This window comes from Hevea brasiliensis, unplaced genomic scaffold (assembly GCF_030052815.1).
Source record: "Hevea brasiliensis isolate MT/VB/25A 57/8 unplaced genomic scaffold, ASM3005281v1 Scaf102, whole genome shotgun sequence".
NCBI classification, from domain to species: domain Eukaryota; kingdom Viridiplantae; phylum Streptophyta; class Magnoliopsida; order Malpighiales; family Euphorbiaceae; genus Hevea; species Hevea brasiliensis.
Window position 1 is genome coordinate 53,357 of NW_026614589.1, and position 23,842 is coordinate 77,198.

At 31.0% G+C, this 23,842-nt stretch overlaps 1 non-coding gene and 2 pseudogenes across 1 annotated transcript; 1 reads left to right on the top strand and 2 right to left on the bottom strand.

Moving 5' to 3' along the window:
* Window positions 1–2,905: 2,905 nt before the first annotated feature.
* Window positions 2,906–3,012, bottom strand: LOC131176432 (small nucleolar RNA R71). The gene has a single exon (XR_009146510.1). It is a non-coding gene; the product is annotated as a small nucleolar RNA R71 (small nucleolar RNA).
* A 13,858-nt stretch (window positions 3,013–16,870) lies between these two features.
* Window positions 16,871–18,181, bottom strand: LOC131176429 (uncharacterized; annotated as a pseudogene).
* A 530-nt stretch (window positions 18,182–18,711) lies between these two features.
* LOC131169199 (extracellular ribonuclease LE-like) lies at window positions 18,712–23,629 on the top strand (annotated as a pseudogene).
* Window positions 23,630–23,842: the final 213 nt, after the last annotated feature.

Below are 23,842 nucleotides of genomic sequence, written 5' to 3' on the forward strand. Positions count from 1 at the left end.
ACACCTACCTCCATATATAACTAGTAGGAGCCAACACATGCCCATATACCCATAAACAGTACAAGTATGAAAACAGTATCAAACTCAAACTACCTATATACAAGATAACTGTGTTATCTCAGGTCTAAAGATTATATGCACTGATATGATTTATGACAAAACATTGACAAGAGTAAACTCCATGTGCTTGTCATAAGTATCACTAGTTCGGCCTACTTATCATGTATAAGTGCCTATCATGTTTGTCATATGGCATGAGGCTCACCATTCCATCTTATTTATATCTCATATAAATAACTTAGGAACAAACATGAATACAATCTTTCTGGATAAGTCATGTCCTTATTATGAAGTATCCTCGATTGTGAACCTATTTATGATACTTTGTACTAGAAATACTGTCACTCATATTCTTAACAACTTAAGAATAGAATTTCTAACAAAATATCAATGGACCTTTTCTATTACACATAAACATATTATGTAAACGGAAAAGTGGAAATGCCTTTTATTAATAAAAATATGTACAAGACACATACTAAATGATATGCTCTAGGGCATACTACTAACAACATGGCCCTGGGCCATGTAGTGATAAATAGGCTGTGTATCTGTCAACAATTAGTTTTCTGATTTTGCTCTAGTTGCAGTTTTTGACAGAGACTCTAAAAAACCTAACCCTAGACCATTTATTATAAATAGAAGAGGCAACAGTTGACACAAAGGACATTCAGCAGCCTCTCGAAAAGAGAGAATTAGACTTTCATTCTCCATTCACATTCTAAATTTCTTCAATTTTCTTCTTTAATTTTCTGTAAGCCATGAACATGAGTGGCTAAGTTTTTAATTCAGTTCAAGGGATTCAAGTTCTTTTGATGATTTGTGAGACTAGGTTCTTAATTTAATTTATATCTTTTTGAATATCTATTGTTTTTTGATTTCATTGTTTTTGATCTATTGAATGATTTTCTAAAAATGCCTATTAGTTAATTGTTTGATGTGGTCAATTGCTAGTTCATCTTCATAATTCGTAATTGTTGTGTAAGATTGAACATAAGTAGCAATTAGGTTTTATTGATTATGATCGCAGTTTTCGATAATAACCTAAAGAAATAATGGGGTGAATTAAATAATTTATGCTTCATAAATTGTTGTTCAGCTTAACTACTTCCTATTCTTAAAGTAGTTATTAATTTGATGAGGATTGCTTAATACCAATTCAGTTAATAATTAAAGTCAACAAGAGTGCTGGGCTCGAATTGATGAGTATAGGGAAGTTAGGGATTTTACCTCGCTCTTTGGTAAGTCAACGTTAAGTATTCAATAAGAGATAATTGTATTTCTTTTGTCTATGATCAAATCAATGCATTGGAATGCGAATTACCTTGGACTGAAGTTTGTTTAATTTGAGAGTTTTATATTTAATTTTAGTTATTAATTTCTGATTTCTGATTTCTTTTTTGAACTGCGAATTACCCACCCCCCCCACCAACCTTTGTTTTTTTTTTTTTTTTTACATTACACAAGTGCACGAAATTTTAGTAATTCAGTCTCTAGGGTTTGACCTGAATTTACCACTTGCTACAGAAAATATTTTATAGCTGCTAATTTCAGTTAATTTAAACTTTGGTGGATTCAACAACTATCAAGAATTTTGGCACCGTTGCCGAGGACTGAAATTTATTAGATTGTGTTTTTTTTTTTTTTGTCATGGTATTATGTTATTAATTTTGTTTGTGAAGTGTTGCTATTTTCAGGTTTTTGGAAAAAAAAATTATGGTGTTACTATTCATCGACAGATTTTTGGTTGAATTTGGAGGGAGGCCCATATCTATTTTGAAGGAAATGATGCTCTAATTAAGACCAATGAATAAATTCATTGGCTCCACCCTCTTGAGGCCAAATTTGATTGTTTTCTAGAGTTTTGAGGCATTTTTCTGTTTTTACTTTGATTTCTTTTTGTTTATGATAAGAACTTCTCAATTTGGTGAGTTGATCTTTGATCCAGAAGTAGAAAAAACAGCTAAACAGTTGAGAAAATTGGCGAAGCAAGCTAGGTAGATTTCGAGTACATCTAAAGGAGTCCAAGTTCCAAGGGAGTTAAGTTCATATTCGGATTTGGATTCAAATTCCGAAAATAAAACCATGGCTGCTAGGACTTTGAAAGAGTTGGCTGCTCCTGATCTAAACCAACAACCTTTGTATATTCAATACCCTACTTTAAATGTTGCTTTTGAGTTAAAATCTAGACTAATCCATTTGTTGCCTAAATTTCATGGTCTTGCAGGTGAGGATCCACATAAGCATCTAAAGGAATTTCATGTTATGTGTTCCAGCATGAAACCTCAAGGAGTTTCAGAGGATCAAATCAAGCTTCGAGCTTGTCCTTTCTCACTGGAAGACACAGCTAAGGATTGGTTGTATTACCTTCTTTCCGGATCTGTCAACTCATGGAATGGGATGAAGCAGATATTTCTGGAGAGGTATTTTTGTAACACCCTAGGCAAATCCCACATCAGCAAAACACGGGAGAGATGCTGGGTTTACAAGTTGGTGGTTCGTAACCCCTAGTGACGCATTTTAAAACCGTGAGGGCTTCAGCCCAGAGTGGACAATATCACTAGTGGGCCAGGCCATTACATTTGTGGTATCAGAGCCGCTCCGCGTGCAACCTTGAACGATGGTGGGGCAAACCTCAGCAAGGACGCTGAGTCCCATAAGGGGGGTGGATTGTAACACCCTAGGCAAATCCCACATCGGCAAAACACGGGAGAGACGCTGGGTTTATAAGTTGGTGGTTCGTAACCCCTAGTGACACGTTTTAAAACCGTGAGGGCTTCAGCCCAGAGCGGACAATATCACTAGTGGGCCGAGCCATTACAATTTTCCTGCTTCTCATGCTGCCAACATAAGAAAAGAAATTTGTGGCATCCGACAGTACAATGGAGAGAGCTTGTATGAGTACTGAGAGCGATTTAAGAAGCTGTGTGCAAGTTGTCGTCCTCATCAAATAAGTGAGCAGCCGTTGATTCAGTATTTCTATGAGGAATTTCTACCAATGGACCGCAGTATGATAGATGCTGCTAGTGGAAAAGCTTTGGTTGATAAGACACCAGAAGAGGCAAGGAGGCTGATTGCTAACATGACAGCAAATTCTCAGTAGTTTGGAATGAGAATGGATCACACACCTAAGAAGGTTAATGAGGTAAGTACATCTAACTTAAGAAACAGATTTCTGATTTAACTTCTTTGGTGAGGCAATTGGCTATAGGGAACATGCAAACTGTTAAGGTATGTGAAATTTGTTCGGGTTCGAGTCATGCTACTGACATGTGTCCTGCATTATAAGAGGATGAATCAATACAACATGTTAATGCAGTAGGAAATTATGGACAGCCACAACATAGGTATGATCCCTTTTCCAATACTCATAATCCAGGATGGCAAGATCATCCTAATCTGAGTTATGGGAATTAACCAGTGCAAAACCAATACCAGCAGCAGAGACAAGTGAATCAACCACCTCCACCTCCCTCAAATCAAGGTATGTCACTTGATGAAATTGTTAAGGCTTTGGCTAACAATACATAACAGTTTCAACAGGAGACCAGAAATAGCATTCAAAATATAGAGAGGCAGATTGGTCAATTAGCTTCATCTATGAGTAAGCTGGAAGCCCAAGGTTCTGGAAGGCTTCCATCACAAATAGTCATGAACCCCAGAGAAAATGCGAGTGCTATACTGTTGCAGAGTGGGAAAGAAGTTGATAACCAGACTCCACATGAGTCAACGAAAAAGAAGAAGTAAGGAGCAAAAGAATCTGAAGTTCTTGAAGTTGAGGTAAATACTGAACCTAAATTGAATAAGGTTAATAATGTTGTTCTTCCTCCATTCCCATGCAGGTTGGCCAAGACGAAGAAAGAAGAACAAGAGAAAGAAATTTTGGAGACTTTTAGAAAGGTAGAGGTTAATATACCTTTACTTGATGCGATCAAACAAATTCCCAGGTATGCTAAATTCCTTAAGGAATTATGCACTACAAAGCGCAAGTTGAGTATTAATGAGAAGATCAATGTGGGAGAAAATGTGTCAGCATTGATTCAGCAAAAATTACCCCCTAAGTGTAAGGATTTAGGTTTGTTTTCTATTCCCTGCAGAATAGGTAATTCTAAATTTGAAAGTGCAATGGTAGATTTAGGAGCATCTATTAATGTTATGTCAAATTCAGTTTTTCAAACTTTAAATTTGGGTCCTTTGAAAGAAACCAGTGTCATTATTCAATTAGCTGATCGTTCTAATGCTTACCCATTGGGATTAGTTGAGGATGTGTTGGTGCAGGTTGGAGAATTGATTTTTCCTATAGATTTTTACATTCTGGATATGGATGATAGTGCTCTTTCATCAAAGTCAGCTTTGATTTTGTTTGGAAGACCTTTCCTAAAAACTGCCAAGACAAAAATTAATGTGGATGAGGGTACCTTAACTATGGAGTGTGATGGAGAGACTGTCAAATTTAATATCTTTGATGCCATAAAGTATCCTGCTGATAATCATTCTATTTTTTCTATTGATGTTGTTGATACATTTGTGCAGGATGTTTTTGAGTTAAGCATGGAGGATGAGTTAGAAAGAAAATCACATTTGCATGAATTAGAGGAAATTCGCCTTAAGGCTCATGAGAATTCTAGGATCTATAAAGAAAAGACAAAGGCATTCGATGATAAACTAAGGAAGCAGTTTGTGATTGGGCAAAAAGTTTTATTGTATAATTCCATATTGAAGCTAATGCCTGGTAAGTTGCGTTCTCGTTGGATTGGACCCTTTGTTGTTACTAATGTGGTTCCTTATGGTGCAGTTGAAATTCAAAGTTTAGGAACTAACAAAGTGTTCAAGGTCAACGGTTATGAACTCAAGCCATTTTATGAGGGGTTTCAAGAGCATTCAGTGGATTAAGGAACTTTGCCATGTCGAGCTAACGACGTTAAACAAAGGCGCTTCTTGGGAGGCAACCCATGGGTGGCTTGTTAGCCACAATCAGATTTGTTTTCTTTCCCTTATCTTATTTTATTTTATTTTCTAGCATTTTTTTTCTTTTCCTTTGCATTTGGCCTTTACATTGGGGACAATGTAAGTTTTAAGTGTGGGGAAGGAGAAATTTGTTGCTTTAATTTAAAATAAAATAAAATAAATAAAAAATTTGTTCATATAAGCTTGATTCATGATTCTATATTAACTCTGGGAGAGAAGTGCTTTGTCCTTGAAGTGACTTTTCTATTTTAGATTAAATTTTTGAGATTTTAGGTAAGGTAATAGTAACTTTAATGATGGATTTTCCCTCTTCTCCATACCATAGAGCAATTTTTTCCTGCATAAATCATTTAGGCTTGATTTAATGGTGAAATGATTAGTTATGTGTGCTTTAAACTAGTGTCATGCATATTTCAGAACTTTGTTTAATCTATCAGGGCACTTTATAATATGTAGATGCATAAATTGGGGGAAATAAAAGGTTGAACTTGAAAATTGCTCTGCTATTTTAGTTAAGCAAACTAACCAGGGGTCTTCATGAACCCCATGTCGATTCTCAGGCCAAAAGCTAGCTAGGATATGAGCAAAGTACTTTTCTAAAGGTGACGGTTGAAAAAAAAAAGTAGTAACCGTGACAAGAGAGAAGTACCAATTTCAAATATATATATATATATATATATATATATATATATATATATATATATATATATATAAAAGGGGCATTTTTATCTCCCCTAAGATTTGCAAAGAGCTATAATTGTTGTGCCTTGATAAATTAGCCTTATATTTTGATGTGTATTGACTTAAAATTTTATGGAACTTTAATTGTGTGAGCTTAATTGATTTCAAGCCTTTTGTTTTATATTGGAAAAATTGTTGATATATTGGTATGGTGTTGATGGAATTTGTTGTGATGGTTATTACCTTACTTGCCTCTTCTTTCAAACTTTTAATCTTTTGTTAGAGAATGTTGTGATAGGGTGAAGTTAAGGAACTTCTAAGTGGAGTTGATTAAGAATTTAAGTCATGCTTGAGGACAAGCATGGAATAACTGTGGGGGAATTTGATAAGTGCATAATTTGTTAATTTTACTTCCATCACATTTAATATTTCTAGGGTATCTTTATGCCTAATTCAGTTGATTAAGGTATAATTATCTATTAGGCATATGTTTAGAGAGTTGTTGAAATAATTGTGTTAAATGGAGAATTTTTAGCATTTGCATTAATTTGACTCTTGCTGTATTTTTCAAGGTTTTGGTGAAGTCCCAGAACATAGAAGTGTGGAAGAAAACTTGGAAAGTTTGAAGGATTGAGAAGCGTTGTTGATACAAAGAACACGGGTCATGTAAGCACAACCACAAACTCGTGTAACATTCTGCCAGAAGAAATCTAGAGAACTGAGGAAGAAACAAAGTACATGGGCCGTGTAACTTGACCCGTGTAAATCCTGGAGACCTGTTTAACCTTCTGTGCCAGTGCAAGACATACCCATTCAGCTCTAGTAAGTTACACGGCCCTGGGCCGTGTATCCGTCGACAATCAGTTTCCTGATTTTGCTCCAGTTGCAGTTTTTGACAGAGACTCTAAAAAACCTAAGCCTAGACCATTTATTATAAATAGAAGAGGCAGCAGCCGACACAAAGGACATTCAATAGCCTCTCGAAAAGAGAGAATTAGACTTTCGTTCTCCATTCACATTCTAGATTTCTTCAATTTTCTTCTTTAATTTTCTGTAAGCCATGAACATGAGTAGCTAAGTTTTTAATTCAGTTTAAGGGATTCAAGTTCTTTTGCATGATTTGTGAGACCAGGTTCTTAATTTAATTTATATCTTTTTGAATATCTATTATTTTCTGATTTCATTGTCTTTGATCTTGAATGATTTTCTAAAAAGGCCTATTAGTTAATTGTTTGATGTGGTCAATTGCTAGTTCATCTTCATAATCTTTAATTGTTGTGTAAGATTGAACATGAGTAGCAATTAGGTTTTATTGATTATGATCCCAGTTTTTGATAATAACCTAAGAAAACAATAGGGTGAATTAAATGATTTATGCTTTATAAATTGTTATTCAGCTTAACTACTTTCTATTCTTAAAGCAGTTATTAATTTGATGAGGATTGCTTAATACCAATTCAGTTAATAATTAGAGTCAACAAGAGTGTTGAGCTCGAATTGATGAGTATAGGGAAGTTAGGGATTTTACCTCGCTATTTGGTAAGTCTACGTTAAGTATTCAATAAGAGATAATTGTATTTCTTTTATCTATGATCAAATCAATGCATTGGAATGCAAATTACCTTGGACTGAAGTTTGTTTAATTTGAGAGTTTTATATTTAATTTTAGTTCTTAATTTCTGATTTCTGATTTCTTCTTTGAACTGCGAATTACCACCCCCCCCCACCAACCTTTGTTTCTTTTTTTTTTTTCCATTACCCAAGTGCACGAAATTTTAGTAATTCAGTCTCTAGGGTTCGACCTGGATTTACCACTTGCTGCAGAAAATATTTTATAGCTAGTAATTTCAGTTAATTTAAATTTTGGTGGATTCGACAACCATCAACTAGTTTTCTAGCCAATTCATTACCATTCCTCTTATCCTTAATAGTGTTGTAATTAATTTGAAATGGCCCATATTTAGTAGATAATGAGTTTAGAATAAACTACACCAAGAAGGAATTATCAACCACCATCCTTAAGGTTTCTAGTTTTGCCGCAGTATCACTCATTCCAATAATGTGCTCTTGCATACTCATTGATCCATCATACTTCATGGTCATGAGTTATGCCATTAGAGTACTAGCAAGTGACTTAACTTCAGAATGGAACATATATTCAATAAGTTTAAGGTTCACAAGTTTAAGGTATTCTTTTGCATTTTTAGTTTGTGGAATTATAGTTCTTATGTTATTGGCAATAGTCAATCACAAAAAATAAAAGGCTTAATTTGTTTAACCATTCCCATTACTTATGGTATAACTTCTCTTCCTAACTGCTTGTATCCATAATAATAGTGAGTTAGTTTTCCAAATAATGCCAAGTCAAGGTCCAAGATACCTAAATGGAACTTGATTTGCTCAGACCATTTAAAGAAGTTCAATCTATTAGAACAATAATAGATTAAGCTTGCGAATGAAAAGAAACAACTGCAATATGATATTTATATGCTCAAAATATATTTAAATAATTTTAACAGTTAAAGTGTACTATAGTTCTCCATTAGGTAGATACTATAATATACTATCCTAAATTAAATACCTTTAAACTTGATTGGATAATAATTAACTTACATCAAATATACATATTGTCTTTGGATATCCAATATATATTTAATAAAATATTATTGTCCTCATAATTTTTACTATTCATAGAATAATTGATTTACCTTTGGGTAAAATTCTTATGTTCTAATGACTAGCGAATATCAATTAATCCATTTTTTATCATAGGCATCTATTAGTATGGATAATTGATAATTTTTATATGCATGTAAACATCATTCATAGTTCGGCCACTTTGGTGACTAACAAACTAAAACAAATATCATAAGGCACGCATATAAATTATATATCCTAATAAACCTAATATTTGTTCATTTATTAGGTTTAGTTACAAATCTTAATTAGATTGTGCAGAAAACATAATTTTTTTCTTCCTTTCCTTACTTTCAGGAGAACATGTTCCCAAAAGAATTATTCTTTCCAACATATTTTCTTCATCGTGTTGAACTTTCATGGCCTAATTAAATTTGGGCCAAACTTTAATTAATTAATTTTAAGCATCTTCCATCACAAGCACATTTTCATGTAGTTTGAAATTCATGGCCAAAATAATTAAGCCACTTTGATATATAATTTTTTTTCTTTTAATTTCTTTCTTTTGAGAGAGCTTGATCTCAAACTTAAATCTCTTTATGACATGATTTTTCATCGTGTTAATAATCCTCATGCCCAAAATTTAATTGGGTCAAATTTTAATGCTATTATTATTACTATTTTAATCATTAACTTTAATCATAAAACATTCATGATCTACACTTTAATTCTACCTAGATCTTACATCAAGTAATAACATTAACATCATGTTCATCATCATAAATTTGATAGAGAAATTTAATTATTCAAAATCTAGGGCTCTAATACCACATGTAAAAAAATAATTCTTAATATACCATAACAATCATAAACATAATATAAATCATAAACATAAGATTCAACTATTACCCTAATAATAGATCTTAAACAAATAAATTCTCATAGATCTAGAAAGTATACCTGATGTGGAGTTTAATTGAATCATGATAATAATTGAGAGAAACCCTTTGATTCAATAAACTAATTTCTCCCTCTTGACCATTTTTTATTCACACACAAAACTTTAGTGATGGAATATTTTCTTGAGATCACCCTAATATCTCTGACTTTATGAAAGAGAATGTATGTTTCCTTATGGGTAGAGAGAAAACTAGCTTATATATATATATATATATATATATATATATATATATATATATATATATATATATATATATATATCTCCAAGATTCAATCTAGTGTATCCATCAAGTAATTCATATACGATTAGAATTTACTTTAATTAGAGTAATCCTTATATAATTAGGATTTGTATTAATTAAAGTAAATATTAATTAATAACTGGTCACATTAAAGGGATTGATTTTGGCACATATGGTAATATTAATTACCAGGCAAAAATCTTACATGTGAAAGTGTGAATGTATTTATCGTGTGAATTTATATAGTTTGAATAGAAAGCCAAAAATTTGATGTGGTTCAAAAAGGAAAACAATTGAATTTTAAAAAGAAAAATTTAGTATTTAGTCCTTAAGTTTTGACCGATATTATAACTTGATCCCTATGTTTCACATTCTAAGCTTTGCTCTCCTCCATGCACATGGCGTGCACGAGTCGACTATCACAGAGGCTGAGGTTTCCAATGTGAAAAAGAAAATGATATAGCACAACAGAGCAAATGGTGCCACTACAATGCCAATCTACTACCAAATCACTTTAACTTGCATGTTGCACCTCCACCAACCTACGTATGAAATCATTATTATTATTAATTATCATCTTACTATAATTTGGATTATATCCTTTTTAAAAAAACCCTTAATTATAATTATATAATTCCAATTCAACCTAAGATAAACAACAAAAAACCACTTATTTATTATTGGGGTTTCTTGTGTCCATGACAAATCGGATTTTACACTTTTAAGATCATAATAGAAGAAAATATAATTTAAATGTGAGTAAACTGACTCAAGTACATAAGTATGTTAAGTTAGAAGGGGAAGGGTTGAAAAGAGGGAGGGAGAGGACTAAGTTGACGTGGAAAGAAGTAATATCACAGGATTTACAAGTTTTGGATATTGAGATCTATTGAGTGGTGAATCTATTCCTATAAAGGAGAGGTCAATTGAGCCCCCGTTTTTCTCAAGTCATCCTTAGATATTTATATATTGGTTTAAATTGACTCCTCGTAAATTTAAATATTGAACTCTCTTTTTTTTTTTAATGGAGAAATTAATTGACCTCTATATATTGAGTAAATTATTGTGTGTTTGTAGTGTATTTGCACCTTCACACATAAAAGTGTGAGTCTCATCTTTCTAAATTTAAAATTTAACTGCTTTTATATAAATATTCAGCATACTATTTTTTAGTATACTAAATTTATTATATAATTTGACTATATATTGACCTTGAATTTTTTTTTTAATCCATCAATGGATAGACTTAGTGTATAATAGAGCTAAATGATGAAAAGATGAAAAAAAATATTATATAGCTGATTTCAATTATTTTTTTAATTCATACTTGCTTGTTATTGTTGTTGTAATGCGAATAAACTCACAAAAATTATGCAGATAGAGACACAACATTTTGATCTAATACAAAATGAATCTGGGCAATGATCAAGATTAGGGTCAATTATGATAATGATGGCTAAAGAAGGAAAGGAAAAAAATTGAAAACCAATGTAGAGAAGGAGGGACAGCTGACATATGCCAATAATGTGGAAATGGTTAAACAATGCCATGGATAATATCGACTGATAAGATTGACAGATACTTATTTCCAAAACCTTCCATTTTGGCCTATTAATACAGCTATAAACAGCATATTCTCACCGAAAAAAAATCCTCATAAAAGAAATTAGATAAGAGTATTAGATAAAGAATATTATAAAAAAATCTTCCATTTTGGCCTATTAATGGGCGGCTAGAGATGCAACAACATTTTGATCTAATACTAAATGAATCTAGGCAAGAATCAAGATTAGGGTCAATTATGATCACAATGGCTAAAGAAGGAAAGGAAAAAATTGAAAACCCATGTAGAGAAGGAGGGACAGCCGACATATGCCAATAATGAGGAAATGGTTAAATAATGCCATGGATAATGTAAATTAATAAGAATGACAGATTGATACTCATTTCTAGAACCTTCCATTTTGGCTTATAAATATAGTTGTAAACAGCATAATCTCAAAAAAAAAAAAAAAATAGATAAGAGTATTAGAAATCCATAATCTCTAAAAGTTGAATAAGGATGAAAGCCTATAGTTCAATCTTAATGAAGCTTTTGGCAGCCCTCTACCTATCTCTCCTTTGTGCGTCACAAAATTTTGATTTCTTCTACTTTCTTCAACAGGTAAATTAATCAGTTAATAGTTAAGCTTCATAATTGATTTGAGTTCTTTTTTTTTTTTTTAATTATTCATACTATGATACAAAGCAAAGTTGCTGCTACCCAACCACTAGAAAACCTGCTACTGATTTTGGCATTCATGGGATTTGGCCTAATTGCAAGGATCGGAATTATCCACCAAGTTGTAGTTCTGGTAATCTTTTCAATCAAAATAAGGTAACTCCCTATTCTATTATTAGACTGATGGGTGTCGAATCTACCAGAAATTAAATTAACTGAAATTACCAGTAATAAAATATTTTCTGTAGCAAGTGGTAAATTCAGGTTGAACCCTAGAGATTGAATTATTAAATTTCGTGCACTTGTGTATAATGGAAAATGAAAGAAACAAAGATTGGGGGGGGGGGGTTTGTAACACAAAATCAAAAGAAATCAGAAATTCAAGAACTAAATATGAAAATCTCAATTTAAACAAACTTCAGTCCAAAGTAATTCACATTCCAATGCATTGATTTGATCATAGACAAAAGAAATATAATGATCTCTTATTGAATACTTAATGTAGATTTACCAAATAGCGAGGTGAACCCCTGACTTCCCTATACTCATCAATTCGAGCCCAGCACTCTTATTGACTCTAATTATTAACTGAGTTGGTATTAAGCAATCCTTATCAAATTAATAACTGCTTTGAGAAAAGGAAGTAGTTAAGCTAAATAATAATTTATGAAGCATAAATCATTTAATCCACTCTATTGTTTCCTTAGGTTATTATCAAAAACTGGGATCATAATCAATAAAACCTAATTGCTACTCATGTTCAATCTTACACAATAATTACGGATTATGAAGATGAACTAGCAATTGATCAAATCAAACAATTAACTAATAGGCATTTTTAGCAAATCATTCAATAGATCAAAAATAATTAAATCAGAAAATAATAGATATTCAAAAAGACATAAATTAAATTAAGTACCTGGTCTCACAAATCAAGCAAAAGAGCTTGAATCCTTTGAACTGAATTAAAAACTTAGCCACTCATGTTCATGGCTTACAGAAAATTAAAGAAGAAATAAAGAAGAAATCTAGAATGTAAATGGAGAATGAAAGTCTAAATTGAGATGCTCTTAGTTGCTGCCCAAAGACTTATTTATAGTAAAAAAAACCTATTCCCAAATATAGGAACCAAACCAAACTAGGAAAGGTCTTGAAATTCAAGATGCAGATTTTCAGCCTGCATTCACGTTTTTGAAATCAAGGCAGATTTTCAGTGACTTTCGTTCTGAATCTGCCTCTGCCCTCTTTAGGAAAGTTGTAGCCCTATTTCTTAGCTTTCCAACGGGTACTCATTGACCCAAATCCGAGGTCCACAGCCCATGTTATGGCCCAAAAACTGGGACTGATTCAGTCAGACGGTCTAGCCCATTCTGATGAGTTTATTGCTATTTTTGACAATTAAAATGGCCTTATCTCTCATCCAGCCCTTCATAAAAGTTGTAGAGGTGGCTTTTAAGGTTTAATTGGACTTGTCCTTGCTTCTTTTGGACATCTGAAACTCCAGATACAAAATAAATACTAAAACTGGTCGTGACCTATCGAGTCTGGGCTTTTACAATAAATCCATAGCTCATTTTGTCAACCTTGGAGACTGATTTGGGCTTTGGTCCCTCTTTATCTTTTGAAGTGCTCTCTCTTAGCTTTTCAATGGATTAAACAACACTCAATTTGGAGACCCATAACTTTAGAAACACCTGAAAAATGCAGCAAAAATCAAACGCTGAAAATTTCTCCATTTAACACAATTATTTCACAACTATCTAACAATATGTCTAAATGATAAATATATTTTAACCAACTGAATTAAACATAAAAAAAAATGCTAAAAATACTAAATGTGATGTGAGTAAAATTAATCAATTATGCACTTATCATAGACTTTTTTTTTTTCTTAAAACTTTATTAAGTGTATTGATTCACTATGATGAACAACATTAAAGTGCATCACTTTTTTGTTATAAAATTTTTAAGTTTGGTTATTTTTTATATTTAATATATTCACTTATTATAATCATTATGGCATTATAAGAGTCTATTTGATATTATTATTTGAGCTCATACTGAGAAAAAAAAAAACCTTATCTAAAAAATTAATATTTATTAAGAATCTTTAATTAAGTTATATTTTGTATTGAGTAAAAATGAGAGGAAAATGATAGGGGAAGAGAAAAAAAAAAAAAAAAAGGAAGACAATTCTCTTATTTTGTTGGAAGGAAAAATGAAGGAGGAGAAATTAAAATTGCATTTATTTTGTAAGAAGGAAAATATGAAAAGAAGAAAATTTATTTGAATTTGTATGGAAAGCTATTTTATTTTTTGCCCAAATTGAACGGAAAATAGTGGAAAGCAGCATTAATTTTTTCTGTTTTCTCTCTATTCCCTTTTTTCCTCCAATAATCATTCTTTAATATAATTTTATTTATTCAATATAAGTATAACTGTAAAAATGTAATACTTTTCTTTTCTCACTTTTATTTCTATCAAAACATGAAAAATCACTTCTTTTCCTTTTATTTTCTATCCTTTCTGTATGGATTTTACTTTCCATATAATCCCACTCTCTTTTCTTCCTTAAGTTTCCTATTTGCACAGAAATCAAAGTTGAGAAAGTAGAAGTGATAGGAATTATAAGGAAAATAAAATCCCTACCGAAATGAAAATTATTATTTTCCATATTTATAAGGAAAATCTTTTCCATAGGAAAAAGAAGGAAAGGAAGTCATTTATTTATTTTCCATGTTTGTATGAAAAAAAAGTGAAAAGAAAAAATTATTATATTTTACAACTATGCCCATATTGAATAAATAACATTATATTAAAGAATAACTATTTGAGAAAAAAAAGGGTATAGAGGAACAAGAAAAAAAAATTAACACTTTTTTCCACTATTTTTCGTAATTGGGATGGAAAATAAAATGACTTTTTTCCTTCTTACAAAATAGGACAGAATGGATTTTTAATTTTTCCTTCTTCCTTTTTCCTTCCAACAAAATAAGAGAATTATCTTATCTTTTTTTTTTTTCCCTCCCCTATCATTTTCCTCTCCCTTTTACTCAATACAAAATATACCTTAGTTAAAGATTCTTAATAAATATTAATTTTTTAGATAGTGTTTTTCTCAATGTAAGCTCAAATAATAATGTCAAATAAACTCCTATAATAATCATTAAGTGAATAAATTAAATGTAAAAGATAACAAAACATAAAAATTTTATAACAAAAAAGTGATGCACTATAAATAGTTCGTCGTAATGAATCAATATACTCAATAAAGTTAAAAATAAAAAATAAAAAGTCTGATAATAGAATAGGGATTTAAATTATTTTGATCGAAGGGATTACCAGAATCACAATTTGAAAGGTAATTCTCATCGTTGTAAGCAAAATATTTTATAAAATTATACTAAAATAAAATTAAAAATTAATTTGCAGGGAAAAAGGGCATTGAAGAAAAATAGAAAAAAAAAATTAATATTGCTTTTCACTTTGTTCCCCCAATTTCAGAATGTTTCAAAATGCTATTTAAGTATCTTCCACATAAAGACTTGCAAAATTTTTCTTTTTTTTTTTTTCCTTTACTTTCTTACAAAACAAGGGAATTAAATTTTTATTTTTCCTTTTTTCTTCCAACAAAATAAAGAATTTGACTTTTTTTTTCCTTCTCTTACTGTTTTTCTCTCTCTTTTTCCAACTGCAAAACATTTTAATTATAACAATCTCAAAACAATAAGTTTTATAACAATCTCAAAACAATAAGATTTATGGTGTGTGACTATCCATGTGATAGTGTGAATGTATTTATCGTGTGAATTTATGTTGTTTGAATATCTTGAAAGCCTAAAATTTAATGTGATTCAAAGAGGAAAACAACTGAAGTTTAAAAAAAATTACAATTTGGTCCTTTGATTTTGACCGATATTATATCTTGCTTCCTATATTCCATATTCTTAGCTCTGCTCTCCTCTACACACACACACACACACGGTGTGTACAAGCCAACTTTCACAAGGCTATACTACCAATTCAACCCAAGAAATTATTAACCAAAAACCACTTATTTAATATTTGTGTTTCTTGTGTCCATGACAAACTTAGATAGCACACTTTTAAGATCATTGCAGAAGAAAATTTTATTTCAGTGTGAGTAAATTGACTCAAGTAAAGAAGTGTGCTAAATTAGTAGGGAAAGAGGTGAGAAGAGATGACGTGGAGGGAAGTAGATGACGTGGAGGGAAGCACAGGATTTACAATTTTTGGATATCAAGATGGACTCAGTGGCTGATCCATTCCTATAAAAGAGGATCAATTGATCCCTAGTTTTTCACCCTTATATATTTATATATTGGTTTAAATTAATACCTCATAAATTTAAGTTTTTAACATCTTTTTTTAATGGAAAACTTATTTTTATTAATAGGAAATCAATCAACCCCTATATTGAGCAAATTATTATGTGTTTATAGAGTATATGCACCATCACCCACAAAATGTGAATCTCATCTTCCTAAATTTAAAATTTAATTGCTTTTATATAAGTATTTAGTGTACTATTTTTTAGTATACTAAATATATAATATAATGTGTCTATATATTGACTCTGAAAAATTTTTTCCCTGAATTTGCCACTGGATGGATTTTTTTTTTTTTTTTTATCAGCAAACTGAGGCCAAGCACTTCCACCCATGTTCCCATCAGAAATTCATAGGAAACCCAATCGTCTCTATCTCACAGATTATTTATGATAAGATAATTTAGCTTGTCTGAGCATGTAAAAACTATCATCCTAACTACCCATTCCTCGCATTCCCAATTTGTTCCCTTGTCATTGTCAACAAGTCTGCTTTACCGGTTGTAGCTCCCTGCCTTCCATGTTTACCACACTCTTGAACAACTGAGCCAACTAATTTATGCTTTACTCTCTCTAAAGAAGCAGAAACCTCACCAAACAGTTGAGGCGCATAAAAGCCTCTACTAGGAGACAACCCACTAGGCCACCATCTTTTCTTCCATCCCTTTTTTTTTTCCATTTTTTTACATACTACATCCCAAAAGACTTTAGGATGCATAGACGAAACATAAAGAGGTCTTTCCATAGTTTCAGTCAGGTTGAGGCCCATTCAAAGTAATGACAGAGGAAACCTCTAGTGGCAGTCCAGTTGCCACAGCCAAAGAAAAAGCTCCCCTGCTTTGGCCCGGGCTTCCTAACCATTCCTTTGCTGTTCTTCACTGCACAGTAACAGAAAGTGTGATACTGTAAAACAGGACTATGCATTTCCTCCAGTTTGTAGGGTTGATCCAGTGCGAAGGACAGAGTATCAGGGGACGGCTTCCATGACAATGAACCATCAGTTGTCTGCCACATTGGTGTGTTTGTGATGGAGAATTTTTGATACCCCTGCGCATGAGGAGGGCAAGTAGGCGAGCAGTGTTTTTGGCATCATCCAGTCCACAGTGAGCACGGCCTTGCCATGCTAGGCCTGCCATCTTCACAGCCTCCTTTTGATTGCACCTAACACCACCAAATACCTCACGGACAGGAATTCTCAAATTGATCCACCGATTAAAAAAGGGGGCTTCCAGATCTTTTTAAATCGGCACTCAGATTCCAACATCACCCGGCAATCCCAGTTTGACAATGTAACCACAGCAAAGTTAGTGTTTTTTTATCCCCTTCTTCTCAGGCCATTTGTCATGCCTAAGGAGTGCCTTACTAAGTGTGACACCTCTGTCCACCTGGATTTGCTGGATACCAGTCAGATCCTTGCAGAAATCACTTAGGAGCTGATTGCAAGTTGGTCGCACATATGTCTGGAAACAAGCTTCGAGCTGGCCAGTTGCACTGCTCACAATGACAGATGGAAACTCGATTATCTCCTGTGGATGGGGATTTTTTTTTTCCTTGTAACAAGTAGCCTCAAAGTCTATGACTACAAAATACTGAAAATCTTGGAATTGGAACTCACTGGGGTAACCTTGGGAGAACATATTAAATGGGGCATACTGAAATCGAGTTTCCATAGGAAAAGGACAAAATTGTCCCTCATAGCAATTCATTTGGCACAGCTGAACCTTTTAGAGTCAGGGTAGAAGGTTGACCTTGAGCCAAAATCATGATGGTAGGTCGGTTTGCTGTGTAATTCACTAGGAAGTTCAAGAAATTCACTGCTTATTGAGTGAACTGGTTCCACAACATCCCCACCTGAGTGCACACTAATTTCTTCTTTGAGCTCTGGAAAGCCATCATTTGAATTCCCATAAGGGAATCCATTGGTCTCTAGGCATTTTAAGGATGCCTCAGAGCTCCTTTGAATAGTTTCTTTATTTTCAAGGGCCATCATGATCTTGCGATAAATAAAGATCCACCAGCGAGTACATGAGATCTTACTCTGATTTGCCTACCCAGTGTGATTTGGAGATGCCACTGGATCGACTCAGTGCACAATAGAGTTAAATGACGAAAAAGATGAAAAAAAAAAAAAAATTATACAGCCAATTCCAATTAATTTAAAATTATTTCAATTAATTTTAAATTAAGACTGATTTTTTATATAATGCAAATAAGCTCACACAAAAATACATGGATAGAGATGCAACAACATTTTGATCTAATACAAAATGATTCTGGGTAGGGATCAAAATTAGGGTCAATTATGATCATGATGGCTAAAGAAGGAAAAAAAAAATTGAAAACCCATGTAGAGAAGGAGGGATAGCTGACTTTATGCCAATAATGAGGAAATGGATACCCAAACAATGCCATGGATAATATAGACTGATAAGATTGATAAGATACTCATTTTCACAACTTTCCATTTTGGCCTATAAATACAACTATAAACAGCATAATCTCACTGAAAAAAAAAAATCCTCATGAAAGAAATTAGATAAGAGTAATAGAAACCCATATATAATCTCTAAGGATGATATATAATCAGAATAAGGATGAAAGCCCACGGTTCAATCTTGATGAAGCTTTTGGTAGCCCTCTACCTATCTCTCCTTTGTGCTTCACAAGATTTTGATTTCTTCTACTTTGTTCAACAGGTAGATTATTAATAGTTCAGCTTCATAATTGATTTGCTTTTTTTCTTTTTAATTTTTTTTTAAGTGAAATGATTGTTTGTGATACAGTAGCCAAGTTCATACTGTGATACTAAGCAAAGTTGCTGCTACCAGCCATTGAAAAACCTGCTGCTGATTTTGGCATTCAGAGGCTTTGGCCTAATAATTACAAGGATGGGAATTACCCTTCAAATTGTGATTCGGGTAGTCCCTTCAATCAAAATAAGGTATTATCAGATTTTTTTATTTTTAACTCTATTGAGTATAGTGACTCAGTATGATGACCAACAATATTACTGTGCATCACTTTCTTGTTGCAAAATTTTTATGTGTCGTTATTTTTTATATTTAATTTTTAAAATTATATTTTAGTTATTCACTTACTATAACCATTATAACATTATAAGAGTCTATTTGATTTTATTGTTTGAGCGAGAAAAACATTATCTGAAAAATTAATATTTATTAAGAATCTTTAATTAAGGTATGTTTTATAATGAGGAATATGTTTTGTAATGAGGAAAAGGGAGAGGAAAATAGTAGGGATAAGGGAAAAAGACAATTTCCTTATTTTGTTGAAAGGAAAAAGGAAGAATGAAAAATTAAAAGTCTAATTTGCAACATTTTGTAAGCAGAAAAATATGCAAGGAGAAAAAAATTATGAGAATTGTGTGGAAAACCATTTTATTTTCTGCCCAAATTGAGCAGAAAATAGTGAAAAATAGTGTTAATTTTTCTATTTTTCCTCTATGCCCTTTTTTCCTCCAATAGTTATCTTTAATCTAATTTTATTTATTTACTGTGGGCATAATTATAAAAATATAATAATTTTCTCTTCTTACTTTTCTTTCCATACAAACAAGGAAAATAAATAAATAACTTCCTTTCCTTCTTTTCCCTATGGAAAAGATTTTCCTTACAAACATGGAAAACAATAATTTTCCTTTCTACAGGCATTTTATTGTCCTTATAATTTCAATCACTTTTGCTTTCCTAGCATTCATTTCTGTGCAGATAGGAAAGTTAAGGAAGGAAAAGTGAGTGGGATTATATGAAAAGTAAAATTCATATGGAAAGTAAAAGGAAAGGAGGTGATTTTTCATGTTTTGGTGGAAAGAAAAGTGATGAAAGAAAATTATTATATTTTTACTATTATGCTCGTATTAAATAAATAAAATTATATTACAATTGACCATGCTGAATGGTATGATATAATTTTGTAGTTAAATAGTATGATAGCTTATTTATAAGATAATTTGATAGTTAAATAATTTTTTTATTCAATATAGTTATCTATAACAAAATTGTATTAGTAAAATAATAATTTATTCTCAAATCAAATCTATTTTGCTCTATATATTTGAAAAAATATTTCAACTAGCATACTTTCAATTTGAAAATTAAGATTAAAATAAAATATTCTATAAAATTAAAATTTAAAATAAAATAAAATTAAAAATTAATTTGGAGGGAAAAAAAGGCATACAGGAAAAATTAAAAATTAATATTGCTTTCCACTTTGTTCCGCCAATTATAAAATGGTTTAAATGCTCTTAAAGCCATTTTATTTTTCACTCAAATTGAGAAGAAAATACTGAAAAACAGTGTTAATTTTTTCTGTTGTCACTTTATGCTTTTTTTTTTTTTTTTCCTTTGATAGTTATTTTTTAATATAATTTTATTTATTCAGTATAGACATAATTGTAAAAATATAATAATTTTCTTTTCTTATGAAAAATAAATAAATCACTTTTCCTTACAAACGTGAAAAATAATAATCTACCTTTCCATGTGAATTTTATTTTCCTTATAATTCCAATTACTTTTTCTTTCTAACTTTCATTTCTATGTAGATAGGAAAGTTAATAAATGAAAAGTAGGTGGAATTATAAGGAAAGTAAAATTCCTATAGAGAAGAAAATTATTATTTTTTTTATAATTTGTTTTCATAGAAAAAGAAAAAGAAATAAAGTGGTTTGTATATTTTTCATATTTTCATGGAAGTAAATGTGATGAAAGGAAATTATTATATTTTTACTATTATGCTCATATTGAATAAATAAAATTATATTAAAAATGGCTATGTTGAATAGTATTAAATAATTTTATAGTTAAATACTATGATAGATTATTTATAATATAACTGTACATTAAATAATTTTTATATTCGATATAGTTATCTAAAACAAAACTATACTAGTAAAATAATAATTTATTCTCACAACAAATCTATTTTGCTATATATATTTGAATAAATATTTCAATTATGCATACTTTCAATTTTAAATTTAAAATTAAAATAAAATAAAATTAAAAATTAATTTAAAGGGAAAAAGACATAGAGAAAATGTTTCAATATGCTCTTTAAGCATTTTCCACACAAATCATCGCAATATTTTTTTTTCCTATTCCTTCTTATAAAAAAGGGGAATTGAATTTTTATTTTTTTTCCTTTCTTTTTCCAACAAAATAAAGAAATTAGCCTTTTTTTTTTCCTTCTCTTATTATTTTTTTTTTCTATCTTTTCCTAACTGCAAAACATTTTAATCACAAGAATCTTAAAACAGTAAATTACTTTTTTAATAATACTTAAAATAGTATTATTTTATAAAAGTGATTTTAGATCAACTTTGTAACCACAATCCCAAATAGAGTCAAGCATAATTTCAGCCATTTCTATCAGCCTAAGGTGGTCACTGTCTAATTCTAGTTTCAAGACCAAGGGGACAGGAGTCGAATTGATGGGTTCAAAATTTCGATCATGGTTTTTTTTCCAGTCTGATTTTGATTAAATTTGGTGGTAACTATTTCTTTAAAAATAGAAAATCTTAATTTTAGTTTGAAAGTGAACTTATCAATTTCAGTCCAATTCCAATTTGATTTCAATTCAATTCAAATTAAGTTAATATAATTTTAATCATTTTTAATCAATTTTAATTTTAAATTAAATTAATTCAATTTTAATTTGATTTCACTTGAAAAGAAGTTATGTTGTTTGTTAAAAGGGAAAAAAGAATAAGCTTTTTGGTTTGTTTCTTCTTCTTTATTGTTTCATTAGGTAGTCTTTCTACGTCAAATTAGTCCTTCACCAACAAAGTTATTTTGTTTCGTCCCTTTATTTTTTTTCCACGTATATGAGAAAGAATCAGGCCCGATTTTGAATCGAACCTCTTTAAACCAGACTGCAACTGAATCAGAATCGAACTAATTTAAACCAGACCACAGCTGAATTAAAATCAGTCAAACTTGTCTTCGACTCAAAAAAAGTAAAACAAACTGAAATTGAACCGGAATCAAACAAGACGATTTCAAGCTAAATCACCTTTTTTATTTAAAAAATAAAAAATAAAATTTAGACCGTTAGATTTGAACCATAACCTGACTGGAGCCTTGAGGATTCACACTTTTGATTCAGGGCCGATTTGAACTAGAACCAAACTGATGGCCGGGCCTATTCACATATCATTTGTCGTAAGAAAACAAATTCATGCACTAGCCCTAATTACAATTTTACATCTCATAAAACCTTAGTTTTTTAATTTTACATCTCATAAAACCTTAGTTTTTTACTTTATTTATTTATTTTTTTTTTTTTTATAATTGGTTCCAATTGAAACTTGAAAGTGGCAATGGAGTGGCCTTTTGGTCACATGAATGGGATAAGCATGGCACATGCTCTTAGTCAGTTTTTGACCAACATGGCTACTTCAAGGCAGCTCTTGGCTTGAAGAAGCAGGTAAATTAATCTCCTCCGGCCTCTTAAGAATGCAGGTGAATCCTGATATATGTCAATTTATATAAATTGTTTGTTCTTATATGAGAAAAAGCGCAACAGGTGCTCTCTCTGTCCCATTTCAAGTGATGTTTAAAACAATTTATTTTTATCCCACTCTATTTGCTTTTTTGAAAAAATTAATACAGTATTATTTTTTTTTTCCAAATTTACCTTTTTCTATTGTTATTCATTATGCGTTTATCTGTTCATTATCACCTTTCTCTATCTTAATTAAATACAATGATAGTTTAGTGAATTATTAGTATTTTTTTATAAAAATGAAATTATTCAATTACTTCCTTAATTTTTATTCAAAAACCTTAAAAAAAAAAACACTTAAAATGAGATGAAGTATTAAATTAAATACTTGCTATGAGATTCATGCAATGTTGATTAAGATGTGCATATATTTAAAATAGTAAGTACTCCCTTGATCCATTTTTATCAATCACATTTGGGTTTTTTTTTTTTGAAAATTATCCGTTGCATTTAGAAAACTAAGGAGTATCAATTATTTTTTTCCAATTTTGCCCTTGTGTCTACTAAATAAAATAAATATTTATACACTGAGTAATTAGGTGAGATAAAGAATAATTTAATCAATCACTAGTATGTTTTTATAAAAATGAAATAATCCAATAATTTTCTTAATCACCGTATAAAACCAAATGCGACAAATAAAAATGGCTGGAAGTAGTATGCAGATTCTGCAGAAATCCATAGCAAGTATTTAATTTAAAGGTTGTTGAAATCATTCTAATATAATAATTCTCATTTAATAGTAAATTTAAAAGTAATGTAACAGGAATGAGCCAAATGGGGGAACATATAGCTTGAGTAGCATCAAGAGTGCAATACAAGCATCAATAGGCTATATACTCCATGGATAGAGTGCAATTCTGATGAATCAGGCAACAGCCAGCTTTACCAAATTTACTTATGTATGGACACTTGTGGATCAAACCTCACTGAATGTTTCCAAGAGAAAAATATGCCTCACAAATTGAGTTCCCTACCTTTTAGAACATCATCACTAATTCTCAGTTTATTACAGTCCTTTATTTGTATCTCAAGCTATTGGGAATCAATGAAAGAATATGAAATGAAAGGGTAATATATAAATGGTTATGTTATAATATTAAATTAGCTAATCATTTTAATATGTAAAGTAATTCAATTATTTATAAAAGTTCATATTAAAATGAACTAAAGTGTAATTTGCGCAGCACTCTCTAA